The sequence below is a fragment of the Alexandromys fortis genome, unplaced genomic scaffold (genome assembly GCF_014885135.2).
Source record: "Alexandromys fortis isolate MF-2015 unplaced genomic scaffold, M_Fortis_MF-2015_v1.1 scaffold_54, whole genome shotgun sequence".
NCBI classification, from domain to species: domain Eukaryota; kingdom Metazoa; phylum Chordata; class Mammalia; order Rodentia; family Cricetidae; genus Alexandromys; species Alexandromys fortis.
The window spans coordinates 7,699,579-7,713,085 of record NW_026067958.1 but is presented as its reverse complement, the minus strand read 5'-3'; positions in this window follow the sequence as shown (position 1 = coordinate 7,713,085).

The following is a 13,507-nucleotide window of genomic DNA, read 5'->3' as shown; positions in this document are numbered from 1 at the left end:
TAGAGATAGAAATGGAGCTTTCTGGATCATAGAAGGGCAAGCTGAAGGTTCCAACCAAACAGAAGGTATCTTTAATCCCACCTGAAACAGCACCCAGACTGGTTCTGAGTGAAGAATGGGAACTAATGTGTGGTCTGTAGATTATTCTTTTCCTGGCTATGGCCAAATACCTGACAAAGCAGCTGAAGGGAAGGAGAATTGCTTAGGTTCATCGTTTGCAGGTCAGTATATCCTAGGTGGGGAAGACAGGGAACATGGTTGGTGGGAATGGGCGAGGATGTAACGTCAGGAGCAGGAGGCTGCTGTTCACATGTCTGTAGAGGCAGCAATAGGAAGGGGTGGGGCTAGGAGCTGGGGGATGGCTCATTCAGTAAAAACATTTGCCACGAAGGCCTGACAATTTGAGTTCCATCCCTGAAACCAACATTAAAAAGCTAGATGCGGGAGCCTGCTGCTCTAATCCCAGCACACCCTTTGAAGAAGAGAGCCGGAGTAGCAGGGTTGCCTGGCCACTAGTGTGGAACAGGCAAAACAGCGGCACCATCAGGAGAGACCCCGACTCAACAAGGCAGAAGGTGAGAGCCAACACCTGGAAGTTGACCTCTGAGCTCCACATGCATGGACACACAGACACACAGGAACAGACACACAGGAACATACATACGAACAAACAAAAGAAATTGGGTTGGACTGCGGTAGAAATAAGTTTAGGATCACAAGGAAGTGTCTTCTAGACAAGGCAGACTATATTGTCTTTTTTTATTTTTTGTTTTGTTTTTGTTTGTTTGTTTTGAGACAGGGTTTCTCTGTAGCTTTGAAGCCTGTCCTGGAACTAGCTCTTGCAGATCAGGCTGGCCTCAAACTCACAGAGATCCACCTGCCTCTACCTCCCGAGTGCTGGGATTAAAGATGCACACCATCACCACCCGGCTGCAAATGATACTCTTGATCAACAGAAACTCATGTGCTGGGGAAAAGCGAACACTCGGAGGCAGGAAGTGCATTTGGCTTTTATTCTAACCCAGGCAGTGGCTGTGTCTCTTTCCCATTGACTAGGGTCGAACCTCACAATCTTATTCAGGTGGTTAATCTGTAAAGTATTGCCACACAGAAAATGAAAGAGGAAAGGGTCACTGCTCCAGGCCATCAAATTCCTAGAATAGAGTCCTGGACCTTGGAGTAAACAACGTTTTTACAGGGTGGGTTGGATTAAAATATTTGCATAAAAAGTCTTTCAAGTTGGGGGAGATGAAAAGATTTTAATTCCTTGTTCTAAACACAAGTTTTACAGTATTTGATGGAAAAGACTCATAGTTGATATTTCTTACAGGCCTACCCAAAGCAACCTTTCTGACAGACCCCACAGCATGCACAACCTTTTAAAACAGTGCCACCTGCTGGAAAGACCAAATAGGACGTTTTTCATTCAAACCACAGAATGGTCTAAATTGCTCTAAAATCACTGGACTCAGAGGAGAAAAACTATCATTGAATGAGCTTCTAGAAAGCTCCGTGAAGCTACTATTTGAGATCCAAATTGCAGCTGTGCCTCACGTTGTTTTTGGAGAATATCAGCCCTCTCTCTTTCCAGCAGCGTTCCTGCTCACCGCAGCATAGACACTAGGAGTTGAAATTACCTGGCGTGAGTGAACAGAAAGCACAACAAAACCACTTAAGAATTTACTAGAGAGACACATGGACGCAGGCCTGAGGAAGTTGGTGTGGAGAAAGAGAGCTTGGAGATAGCGCGTTCAGTTTTTAAAGGCGCCCTAGCACATGCGCACCGGGGTTGATGTAGCTACATCATACACAGATGACAGAGCTCACGTATGCATGCAAAGGCTTTTGTAGCTTCATCACACATAGGTGATGCAACCATGACGCACGTAGGTCATGCAGGGCCTTTTAAGGTCCAAGGGTGGCTAAGTATTTTGCCTGAGCACTTGTGTGGCCCTGGAACCTGGAAGTGCCTGCCACCGCTGTGTGGCTGGAACCATAACAGTAGTATGTGAATTTCATAGATTAAAAATGCCCAGTAGTGCTGTCTTTGTCCATATTGAGTGCTTTTATAACGGAGACACCATATAGCCACCCTTTGCCTGCCTATCAGCTGACCGACTTCCTCTGCCCAGAGATGCTGTTATTCTTTTTTAAAGATAAAAGGGGGGAAGGTCGGTCTCACAAGGGCTAGTGGCAGGTGATCCGAGGCCTCAATGGGTCCCCCAGGCCTCAGCGGGTCACCTTGGTGGGTGAGAGACTGAGGTGGGTGAGAGACAGACAGATACTCCATACAGAGAGAAAGTTTGTGTATAGAGTTTATTTAGTGGGTTATGGTGGGGAAAGGAAAGGGGAAGGGGAGAAGAGGGAAGAAGAGAGAGAGGTAGAGAGGGGGGGGATAGAGAGAGATAAAGAGGGGTAAAGAGAGAAAACAAAAGTTACCTCTTCAGGAGAGAGAAGGAAGGAGAGAGAACAGGCTGGAGAAGCACTTTCCTTGGCAAAAGAGGAGGGGTTGAAAGACGGCAGGACTTGTCTCTTAAAGGGACAGGGTACCCAGGTGACAGACCAGACCAGCAGATCATAACATTCACATCTCTTTCTTATAATAAAAAGGCAGGAAGTTAGGCACAGCAGGTTAAAGGAATTGGGATGGCAGATTCTCAAGACTGCTTCCTGCTTATTTGTGGGCATCGTCTTGGGGTGGGGGGATCTGAGAAAGCTAGGTGCTGGTCACATCCTGGGGTAGCTGGTCACTTTACTCCTGCCCAGGATTTGTGGTATGGAACTGTCCAGTGTCTCTTGAACCTTACAAGGTGTTGGCAGAACAGAGGACAAAATTAAGTTTAGGAAGAAAAAAATTTCAGGACCAGGGAATTGAGAAGGGTGTATCTGACCTGTTTAAGGTGAATCCTTCAATTTGGCTCTCTGGAACTCACAGGAACTTTTTGAGTTTGTGAAAGCATAAGTTTTTAAACAGCAGCATATCTATAGTAGAATGACTGTGACAGATATTTTTGCATAATGAAAAGTATCTTTAAGACTATGAGAGGCAGCATGAGAGAGAATTCTGTTAACTTGTAGCTTTTTGAAATTTGGTTGGTTAGACTGTCCATTTAAATGACAAAACCTCTCAGCTGTCAAACTGCATCAGAGATCTTTGAGAAGAATAAAATTTTACTTAAGTTATTGATTAAAAAATGACAGAGAACTTACTCAGTTGTCTACCTATAGCCCCTCCTCGGTTCCTCCATGATTATTGAGGGTCACATTTGACTTTTGCTATTTAGCACAGGGCCTGACAGACTCTAGAAGATCCTGTGGGCTAAGAAATCTGTAGGAAGACAAACCTACCTTGACCTGAGCAGCCAGGCTGTCGATTCGGTCCACATCTAGAGATCTTTAGTTTAGATGAAAGGTAGTTTTGCCCAGTGGTCAGCACTTGGCAGTTGATGAAGTGAATTGCAGATGGAGGTTCTGTGCCCATCTGTCTTCTGTCTTCTTTGGAGGAAGTAGAGTGCTGCTGCTAGGAGCCAACCTGTCTCTTTTTGTTATGAAAAGTTTTTTTTTTTTTAAATCTTGTTGGTTTCCGTGGGACCAGTGGTAGTGGTGGCAGGGATAGAATAGAAGGAATGGGAGCAAGAGGAAAAGAGTGGCCCAAAAGAAACACACATGCACACACCACACACACACAAATCCGAGGGACCTCGGGTCCCAAAGCGAATGCACCACTCAGCGTGTGCAGTGCTAGCATGGGAGGACCACCCTGGGCATTCCAGTCACATTTTTAGCTATGGGAAACAACCAGAGGTGAATGTCAGCTAAGGGCTCAACTGTAGCTGTGAAGGCAGTGGTTGGGTGAGGGTTTCTCCCCATTTCTAGGAACACCAGAGGGTTACTGGAAGCTCAACGGCCAAGGCATTGGGCTCAGAGAAACAGTTAAGCTGACTGGAAGGGAAAACTCATCAATCAAAGCCACTGGTGTGTGTGGAGGTCAGTGTTCAGGCAGATGGAATGCGGGGCTGTTGTAGAGAAACCTGGTTCTGGGTCCCAGTCCCCAGTTGCGGGAGGGGGGCAGGAGGGCCTACTGAATCTGATGGCACCAATGTAATGGTTAGATAAAATGGCGCAGTTTCCTGAGGGGTGGCAGTGATCCACAAGGGGCAACCGGTCCCACCACCCAAGGCCTCTGTGGGTCCCAGGCAGGTGGGAGGCAGTAGGTGAGAGAACTTGGTGGGTTGGTAGGACAGCCAGTCCCATGAGGAGTTGTGGTGGGTTAGAAACAGAGAAAACGCCATGAAGAAAAAGTTTATTTAATGGGTTATGGGGGGAAAAGCAAAGGGGGAAGGGGAGAAGGGAGAAGAAGACAGGTAGAGGGGGGGAATAGAGAGAGATAGAGAGGGGTAAAGAGAGAGAGAAGAGAGTTACCTCTTCAGGAGAGAGATAGAAAGAGAGTATACAGGCTGAAGAAGGTGGGATATCTGCTTCCGCCCCCCCCCCCCCCGCGGAAGGGGAGGGGTTGTAGGAGGGTGGGGGCTTGTCTCTTAAAGGGACAGAGTACCCAGGTGACAGACCAGGCCAGCAGATCATAACAGCAGCTTCATCCTCCCTAGGGCTGAAGCAGACACAGAAAGCTGTGAGTCTGGGAGAATTCTAAATGAGGGCTTGGCCATCCTTTATTACATGTCTGACATGGTTCTAGTTCCATCCATCCAGCCCTAGAATGGTTTATCTGTTCATATAATCACAGGACATGTGTCTCCATTACTGTGACAGTGGTTTATGTATTCACATAATCACAGGACATGTGTTTCCATTGCTGTGACGCACATTATGATTTTATTTTTAAACCTCAGTTAGTAGACAAAGGAATGGGTGTCAAAGGGACATTTTCATACATGCTTTGCTCTTATTTGCTCCCATTGTCCTTTCCTCTCTAACTTTTCCCCCCACAAACAGACCCTCATGCCTTCATGTTATACATATTCCATTACCCCAGCTTGCTCTCCTCCCCCAACTCCACTGTAAAACTTCCTCCCTTCTCATTCCTGCTCTCTCTTTCTCCCTCCCCATGCCCTCTCTTGCTCCTCCCCCACCTTACACACACACTCCCACACACACACACACACACGCATGTACACAGCTTAAATCTAGACACTCTATGATGGAAAATATGCATCTTTTGAGTGTGGCTTATGATCTCCAGTTCCATGCATTTCCCTCAAATATTGAATTTCATTCTTCTAAGCTGAATAATGGAAGCAAGGATGCACTGAAACCAATTATTGTTTGACTGGATATTTTACTGCTATTATTTAGCTGAATATATTCATATGCATTTAGTCATTGTCTTAAATCCTCTTCTGTCTTTAGCTTCTAAGGTTCTTTAGGAATCTTAGTCAAATCCTAGACTCCTTTACTATTCATGCTTATTCTTTACTGGTTCTGGAAACCTTGTCTTCAGCCTAAGATACTCTTTCTTCTCTTGGTTGACACTCTTAGTGGTGTTTTCCACTGGTGGGTGCCTTTTTTTTTTATTATTCATTGCATCTTACATTTCCAACATATCTTTATCAAAATCTCAATTTCCTCCCAAAATTTTCCTCCAGTGTTGCCGGGTATTTTCTACCAGATTAGTCTTCCCACCCAGTTTTCTGTCTTTCTTCTGAGTCCCTGGTTTCTCTTTCCAGAGAGTTTATCTCTTTGTATCTTCTTCTGGATCACTGCTCTTTTTCACTAGTAAACTTTTGAAATCTAACCAGGCATTGTGTGCCTGTTGTCAGCCACACAGGATCTAGAGTCATCTCTGAGACCGATCTCTGGTGGTATCTATAAAAAGGATTCTGGTTAAGCTCATAGAGGTGGGAGGGACCACCCTGCATATGGCCAGTACCATTCCATGAGCTGGGTCCTGAACTAAAGTAGAAAGCAGGCTGAGCACCGGCATCCATCTCTCTCTGCTTCCCGATTGTAAACACGGTATGATCAGCTGCCTCATACACCGCCATGACTTCCCAGTGGACTGTACTCTCAACTGGTGAGCCAAAATAAATCCTTTGAAAGCTGCGTGCACCACCACACCCGACTCTAAGCTTTTCTCTAGTTCCTTTTCACAAATTGGAAATTTAGCAGGGTGGGACCTTGCCCTGAGGTCACCACTCCCTTTCTTCCATTTCTTAATCCATTTATCTCCTTGAATAGGGCTTAGCTCTATTCCCCTCTCTGGTGCCCTTTTTCTCCTCAAATACTTTTCCTTGTTCAGCATGCTTCTTTTCATTATAAATATTTATCACAGTTAACTCTAATAACCACAGGGCAGATTCTATACTAGGCTATTTTGAGATTTCCTCTGCCAATGGAATTAATCCAAAAGTCTTCACTTTAGCCTCAGGTAGACTCTTCGGACAAGGGCAAAAAACAGTCACATTCTTAACCAAAACATCACAAGACCAGTCTCTAGGCCCTATGCTAACATTCTTCTCCTCTGAAACCTTTTGATGCTCATATTTCATTAAATCATATTTCACCACCATTGTCTTCCATGCTCCTACTACTATGCCCCCATTAAGCAGTGCTTACAGCATTTCACTGCTTCCCTAACCCAGCCTCCCAATGCTCATACTCTTTCAAACAAAAATACAGTCAGGACTATCACAATACCCCAGTCTCTGGTACCAAATTCTTAGTTATAGTTTTTACTGCTATGAAGAGGCCATGGCAACTCTTATAAATTGAGGTGGCAGCTTACCATTCAGAGGGTCAGTCCACCACCATCATCATGGCAGAGAGCATGATGGCACGCAGGCAGACATGGTTCTGAAGAAGTAGCCGGGAGTCCTACATCTTACAGACAACAGGAAGTCAACTGAGACACTGGGCAAGATCCTGAACATAGGAAACTTTGAAGCCCACCCCCACAATGACACACTTCCTCTAACAAGGCCACACCCACTCCAACAAAGCCACAAGGCCTAATAGTGTCACTCCCTATGAGATTATGGGGCCAATTACATTCAAACTACCATGGTATGGACAGAGAAGTGAACCTTTCTAGGGGGCAAAGGAAACTAAGAGAAAGGGGGGTGCAAATAGGCTTGGAGGATGAGACAGAGATTACCAAGATTTGTATGAAATGCATACTCGTACAATATATGCTTATATGAAAAATTTTACAAAGCCATATCCTCCATAAATCATACTAAACTTTTATGTGTGTCTATTATACAACTATTGTTTATTAGAGTTTGTTTTGTTTTTGTTTTTAAGATGAGGTCTTACTGGGTAACCCAGGCTACCTCTGAACTAACTCAGAGATCCAACTGCCTGGGCTTCTAAAGTCCTTGGATTAAAAGTGTTTTACCATGTTGTCTTACTCTTTTTAGATGAAGAGGACATGTATTCCCTATATTTTGGAATTTAATATAAAATAAGGCAAGTTTTGAAGCTATCTGTTTTTAATTGACATTCTCCACAATAATAACCATCTACAATTTTTAAAGTTACATATGATTTACAGGAGCATCAGCAGCATGAGACACTTATGAATAAATGGAACACTTTTGCAAAGCCTGTTGTCCAAATGGTGTCAGATTATGGTGAAAGAAATTCAAGACCTGAACAAAGGCCTCGTTCATGGCTCAGAAAACACAAGCTAAAAATCTCACAGCAGCCAGGCATGGGGATGTGTAATCCAAGCACTGGAGAGGCAGAGCAGGTGAACTTCAAGATCAAGGCCAGGCTAGGCTATACAGAGAATTAGAGGTTAGCCTAAGTTACATAGAAAGACTATCTTAAAAATCAAAATAAAAACTGACCAAATAGAAGCAGAACTTATTTAACAAAAGTTATCTACGGAGTTAAGGCAATTATACCCTTTTGATCTTTCTGCTACGGTTCCTTAATTTTACCTCAGTATTAAACTTTTAAATACGATTATCTTGTTTTCTCCATTGTTGTATATTAATTATACATAATTCTGTTTTTTATGACATTTTCATCACATACATAAAGCATTTTGATCAATCACACACACCATCACCACCACAACTGATATGGGAGGGCCTAGCTCACTGTAGACTATGCCAGCCCTAGGCAGGTGAGCCTGGGTTTTATAAGCAGCTGAGTAGGTCAAGGTAAACAAGCCAGTAAGACACATTTCTTTGTGGTGTCTGCTTGAGTTCCTGCCCTGCTTCTCTCAATGGTGGACTGTGATATGGAAGTGTAAGCCAAAATAAAACTCTTTGCTACCCAAGTGGCTTTTGGTCATGGTGTTTATCACAAAAGTGTGGTGGCGCACGCCTTTAATCCCAGCACTTGGGAGGCAGAGGCAGGCAGATCTCTGTGAGTTCGAGACCAGCCTGGTCTACAAGAGCTAGTTCCAGGACAGGCTCCAAAACCACAGAGAAACCCTGTCTCGAAAAACCAAAAAAAAAAAAAAAAAAAAGAAAGAAAGAAAAAGAAAAAAGAAAGCAAACTAGAAAAGAAATTGGTCCCTGCCTCCAGTAACTTCCTTCCTCCAGCCTCCAGCATGGCTTCGTTTCCTCCAGTATACCCTCAAACAGCCGCCAACCGGGGGCCTTGTGTTCGAGTATGGGAGCCTATGGGACATTTCTCCTCGACCCCAGCACAGCTCTTTCTTGTTTCAGATGATTGCACACACTGGGCTGTAAATGTGATGGTATGTAGGGGTGGATGCACCCTCTCAACATGTCTGATGCATGCACTGGGCTGTAGATGAGATGGTATGTAGGGTGGATGCACCCTCTCAACATGTCCGATGCATGCACTGTAGATGAGATGGTATGTAGGGTGGATGCACCTTCTCCACATGTCCGATGCATGCACTGGGCTGTAGATGAGATGGTATGTAGGGGTGGATGCACCTTCTCAACATGTCTAATGAGGACAATTTGGATAGGAATCTGATTTTTCCTTTTCAGCACTGACACGGACTATTTCCAGAAAGTTCTCTGTAGTCAATCTACATCTGAAAGAAGTTTTCTGCCTCTTTTTGGCTGTGACTGAACCAGACTCCATATTGGACCAATAATTATTTTCATAGGTTGCAGCCCAAGTGATTCTTTTACAACATGGTTACAAGCATATTCCTTATAAGCATGCAGGAATTTCTTTCTCTAACTACCTAAAGAGTCATAAGTTTAAGGACTATTATGCCACTACTTTGCCTCTTAGCACCACCAAGTCAAGTGAGTGACAGCTCCTGTTCCTAGGTTGCAGTCATATCAAGACTGGAAATCCTGCAGTCAGCTCTGGCCCCCAAATTGTGCAGGCGTCTGAATCTTTCTTTTAGAAGTCTAAAGATCTAGAGTGGAAGCTGAGCTTTGAAAGGTTCCTTGCCACCGTTTCCACCGTCAGATTGTGGAAGCGTAAGGAAAAGAAGTCATGTTTACTGCTCACCACACATGTGGCCTTTGTCTAACTTTACGCACCTTAGACAGGAGCCACATTTGAGCAAAGAGGAGCTATGAGGAACACAGAACCAAAGGTAAGTGCACTTGCTGATCAGAATGGCTGGAGGGATAGTTCTGGAATGTTCCTCTGTGTGACTGGGTATGCTTCTGATGGCCTTCGAAAATATGTATTCTGTATCTCTCAGTACTGTTTAGACTTTTCATTTTTAAAACCAAACGTATTTTAGCTGCACAGGATTAAAAGCAGCCCGCAGCTCAGTATCTGCATTTAAGTCCTAAAGTATTTCCCCTTGAATCATGAGCCACATATTTTATTAATCTATGAATAAAATTTATACCAGAGCGGTGCTGCACATACTTAATCACAGTCAGATCTTTCTTCCTCTAGAAGATCTAATATGGCTTAAAACGGGAACTACAGAAGGCTTTAACATGATGGGACATTTACATTCCAACATCGCCTAACACGACTTCCATCCAGCAACCACAAGGCTTTGAAGCATCGCCTTTCTCAGAGCTATCAAAAGGAACAAAATAACTCCAGCTTTCCCCTGGTTTTATTAAATGTGTATACTTGAATTGGTCTCTGGTAATCCAACAGCGCTAAAATGTATGTAGCACATTATAATTATATACAGAAAACTAAAATAGAGACACCATTTTTTATTCTGTTGCCACAACAAATGTAGGATAATTATACAACTGAAAACAAGAGATATGAATTAGTCATACATTACAGAATTGACTCATAAGACATACACACATCTCAAGTATTTTGTGCTTGGAAAAACGCATTTAAATCTTCACTGTGGGATAATGTGTTAGGATGGAGAAGGCTCAGTGGGCAAGAGTGCTTGCTGTGCAAGAAAAAAAGACCTGAATTGAATCCTCAACACCCATGTAAAAACTGCCCCTGGTTGTATGCCTACAACCCCAGTGTTGGGGGCCGGGGCAGGGTGTATGTCTGCAAGCCCAGTGTTGGGGGACAGGGTTGGGTGTATGCCTGCAAGCCCAGTGTTGGGGGACAGGGTTGGGTGTATGCCTGCAAGCCCAGTGTTGGGGACAGGGATAGATTGACTCTAGAAGTAAAAATCAAGCTTTACATTCTGCGAGAGAACCTGCCTCAAAATGTAAGGTCCAGTAGCAGTGGAAGGCACTCAGCATCCTCCTCTGGCCTCCACAGGCCACATATAGCACATGTCCCCACTCCCACAATAAAACAAATAATAAAAAGATATCCTAAAAACTTGTGCTAAAAATTGAAAGATTTTCTAATGTCTTTTTAAGGGTTTATTTCTTATTATGCACATGTTTGCCTGCATATATGTACACACACACACATCACTCGTCCAGTGCCCACAAAGCCAGAAGAGGCCACTGGATTTCTGGGACTGGAAGTAAAGATGATTGTGAGTGGCTGTGGCTATGTGGGTACTGGGAATTGAACCCAGGTCCTCTGCGAGAGCAGGAAGTGCTCTAAATGGCAGAGCCATCTCTCTAGCTGCTACCTGTTCTCTTAAGAAGAGCTAAAATGCTTCATTCTTCATCTTTGCCCAGACAAGTATTTGGGGGGGGGGGGGAATGGAAGAAAACTTCTATATTCCAGTCATTTGGAGTGTCAGTGTGGTTGGGCACTAGTACACATTCACACATGGTACACACTCAGCCTTGAGTTGCGGTAGGTGTCAACCACTTCTGACAGTTTGACAACGCTGAATCTCTAAAGCACAGCATGCTCCCTGCTGTGGTGGTGACAGAGTGGGCTTGGCTCCAGTTGCACTTCTGCCTGCACCACAAGACCAGGCTGGTGCTGAGGCAGCACTGGAGTCTCCTGGCACAGAGGGGAAGTCAGAGAGCAGCAGAATCCTGAACAAGAGCCAGGGGCTGGGGTTCAAACCTCAAGGGTTTTCAGTAAAAACAGAACAGATAGATAGTATCCACCACCACTGCCGCTACAAATGAGAAAAAAAAAAAAAAAAAAAAAGCCAGCAGCTTGAAAGTGTCGGAATGCTACAGGGAGCAACAATCACAGGTCTGAGACCCGTGCCAAGAGGGCCAGCAGGCAATGAGTCTGGGGTATGCTAGAGTGGGCATGCACTGAGCATGCCTGCCTAGGGCTGCATCCTTCAACCGGTGCTACAGCCTGGAAACCAGGCGCTAGTGGCACACACGTTTAACCCTAGTACTTGGGAGGCAGAAGTGGGCAGATTTCTGAATTTGAGGCCAGCCTAATCTATAGGGCCAGTTCCAGTACAGCCAAGGCTACACAGAGAAACCCTGTTTCAAAAAACAAAAACAAACAGGAAAACAACAACAAAAAAGTTAGGTAAACAAAAACTAGACTCTGCACTGAATCTATCCCCAAAATCTCATGCCTTTCTATAACAAGGTGACCCAAGAGCATGAGTACCCCCAACCTCCTGGAAGCAAAGCAAAGCCTTCCATGTGAAGGTGCAGGATCCTCCCTTGCAGACAGTGGCACCTCATGAGAGAATGTGAGTACTACCAGGTTTTGCTCCACAGGAAGCAGTACCACACTAATATGCAAAGCCACAGAGGAACAGGCTACCAAGGTATGCAACTCAGGCCTCAAGCAGCTGTGCACAGGAAGTCCAAGTACTTAACTTGTGAAATAGGAAGGTTGTTCAAAGCATTGTTAGTAGTATAATAATTGTTCCCCTAATAACTACATGCAGTATTTGGGGGAAATCAGACAATTTTTTGAAAGTGTACTTATCTTCTTAATAGAATCTTGAGTTTCCCTTAAGGAAATGCATGATGCATTCTGTGTAAGAAGCACGTTTCTCTTAACTTTTCTGTGCACGGAAGTTTTTGTTTTTTATTTTTCCTGAAAAATGTAGAATGGAAAAACAAAAAAAAATCAGATTTAAATATAGCTTAATAGATTTAAAGGTAGATGTAAAAATGATACATTGTAGTACAGGTCAGAAGTAAATGCAGAGATAAAAGGAGAGGCTAAGAAAGGAGATAAACAAAAAGGTTTTAACAGATAGATGTAGCTGAACACAGAATAAAGATGAATGGAGCTAGGGCAATATTTAAAAATAAACAAAGGCACTTGGGGAGCCCCGGTACTCCCCAGAAGACTGGTATTAGTTGAGGTGATGGTTTGTTCCTTAGGGTGATCCACGGCACTGTGGTCAGGACAGTCCTTACCTTCTGTGGCACCGCATGTTTCTGAAGACAAAGCAGAGTGTGCGGGATTTGACTTGACTGATACAGAGGTGGCAAGTCAGTGGGTTATACGTTCAAAACAACTTCCCACGAGTCAACTGTCCAAACATGTGAAGGCTCTATGCAGGCTCATTATTTTTTTCAGTCTAATTTCACCATGTTCAAAATTATCTCCCGAAGTTTGATATGGTTATGGATGCATCCTGCAGGCCATCAGCCAGCTTCAAGGACAATGTTTACTGCCAGTTTTGAGAGTGGAATGGAAGGAACATGCCTTCTCCCTCAGCCCAGGCACCATAAACATATCCTAGTGTGATGAAAACCCCAGCTGCATTCCTGTGCCAAGTCCCAGTCACTGTCCTGGAGAAGCTTCCTAACTGGACCTAGCCAGTTTACACATTAGAAATGGTGGCAGGGAGCACAATGCACCCTAGATTTGTGATGTTTTCATTAAACTGCTTTGTTTGATTCAACAGCATCCATTATGCTAAGTTTCCAAAGAAAGCCAGAGAAAACAATCTTAGAATTTCATCAGTTTAGACTTTATGAACACCAAGTTTGGGACAGGCTGGGTATCCCAACTCCAAAATGCTTAGAACCAAAGTGATTCAGATTTCAGTCACTCAGATGGGAATGACAACAGAGAATTTTTGTTTGTTTTGCTTTTTGAGACAGGGTTTCTCTGCAGCTTTGAAGCCTGTCCTGGAACTACTTTTGTAGACCAGGCTGGCCTTGAACTCAGAGATCTGCCTGCCTCTGCCTCCTGAGTGTTGGGATTAAAGGCATATGCCACCACAGCCCAAAGATGCTTTGTTCTTGAGCCCAGGTCTCCATGGAATCCTGGTTGGCCCTGAATTCCTCACTCCTTCCACCTCTGCCTCCCTAGT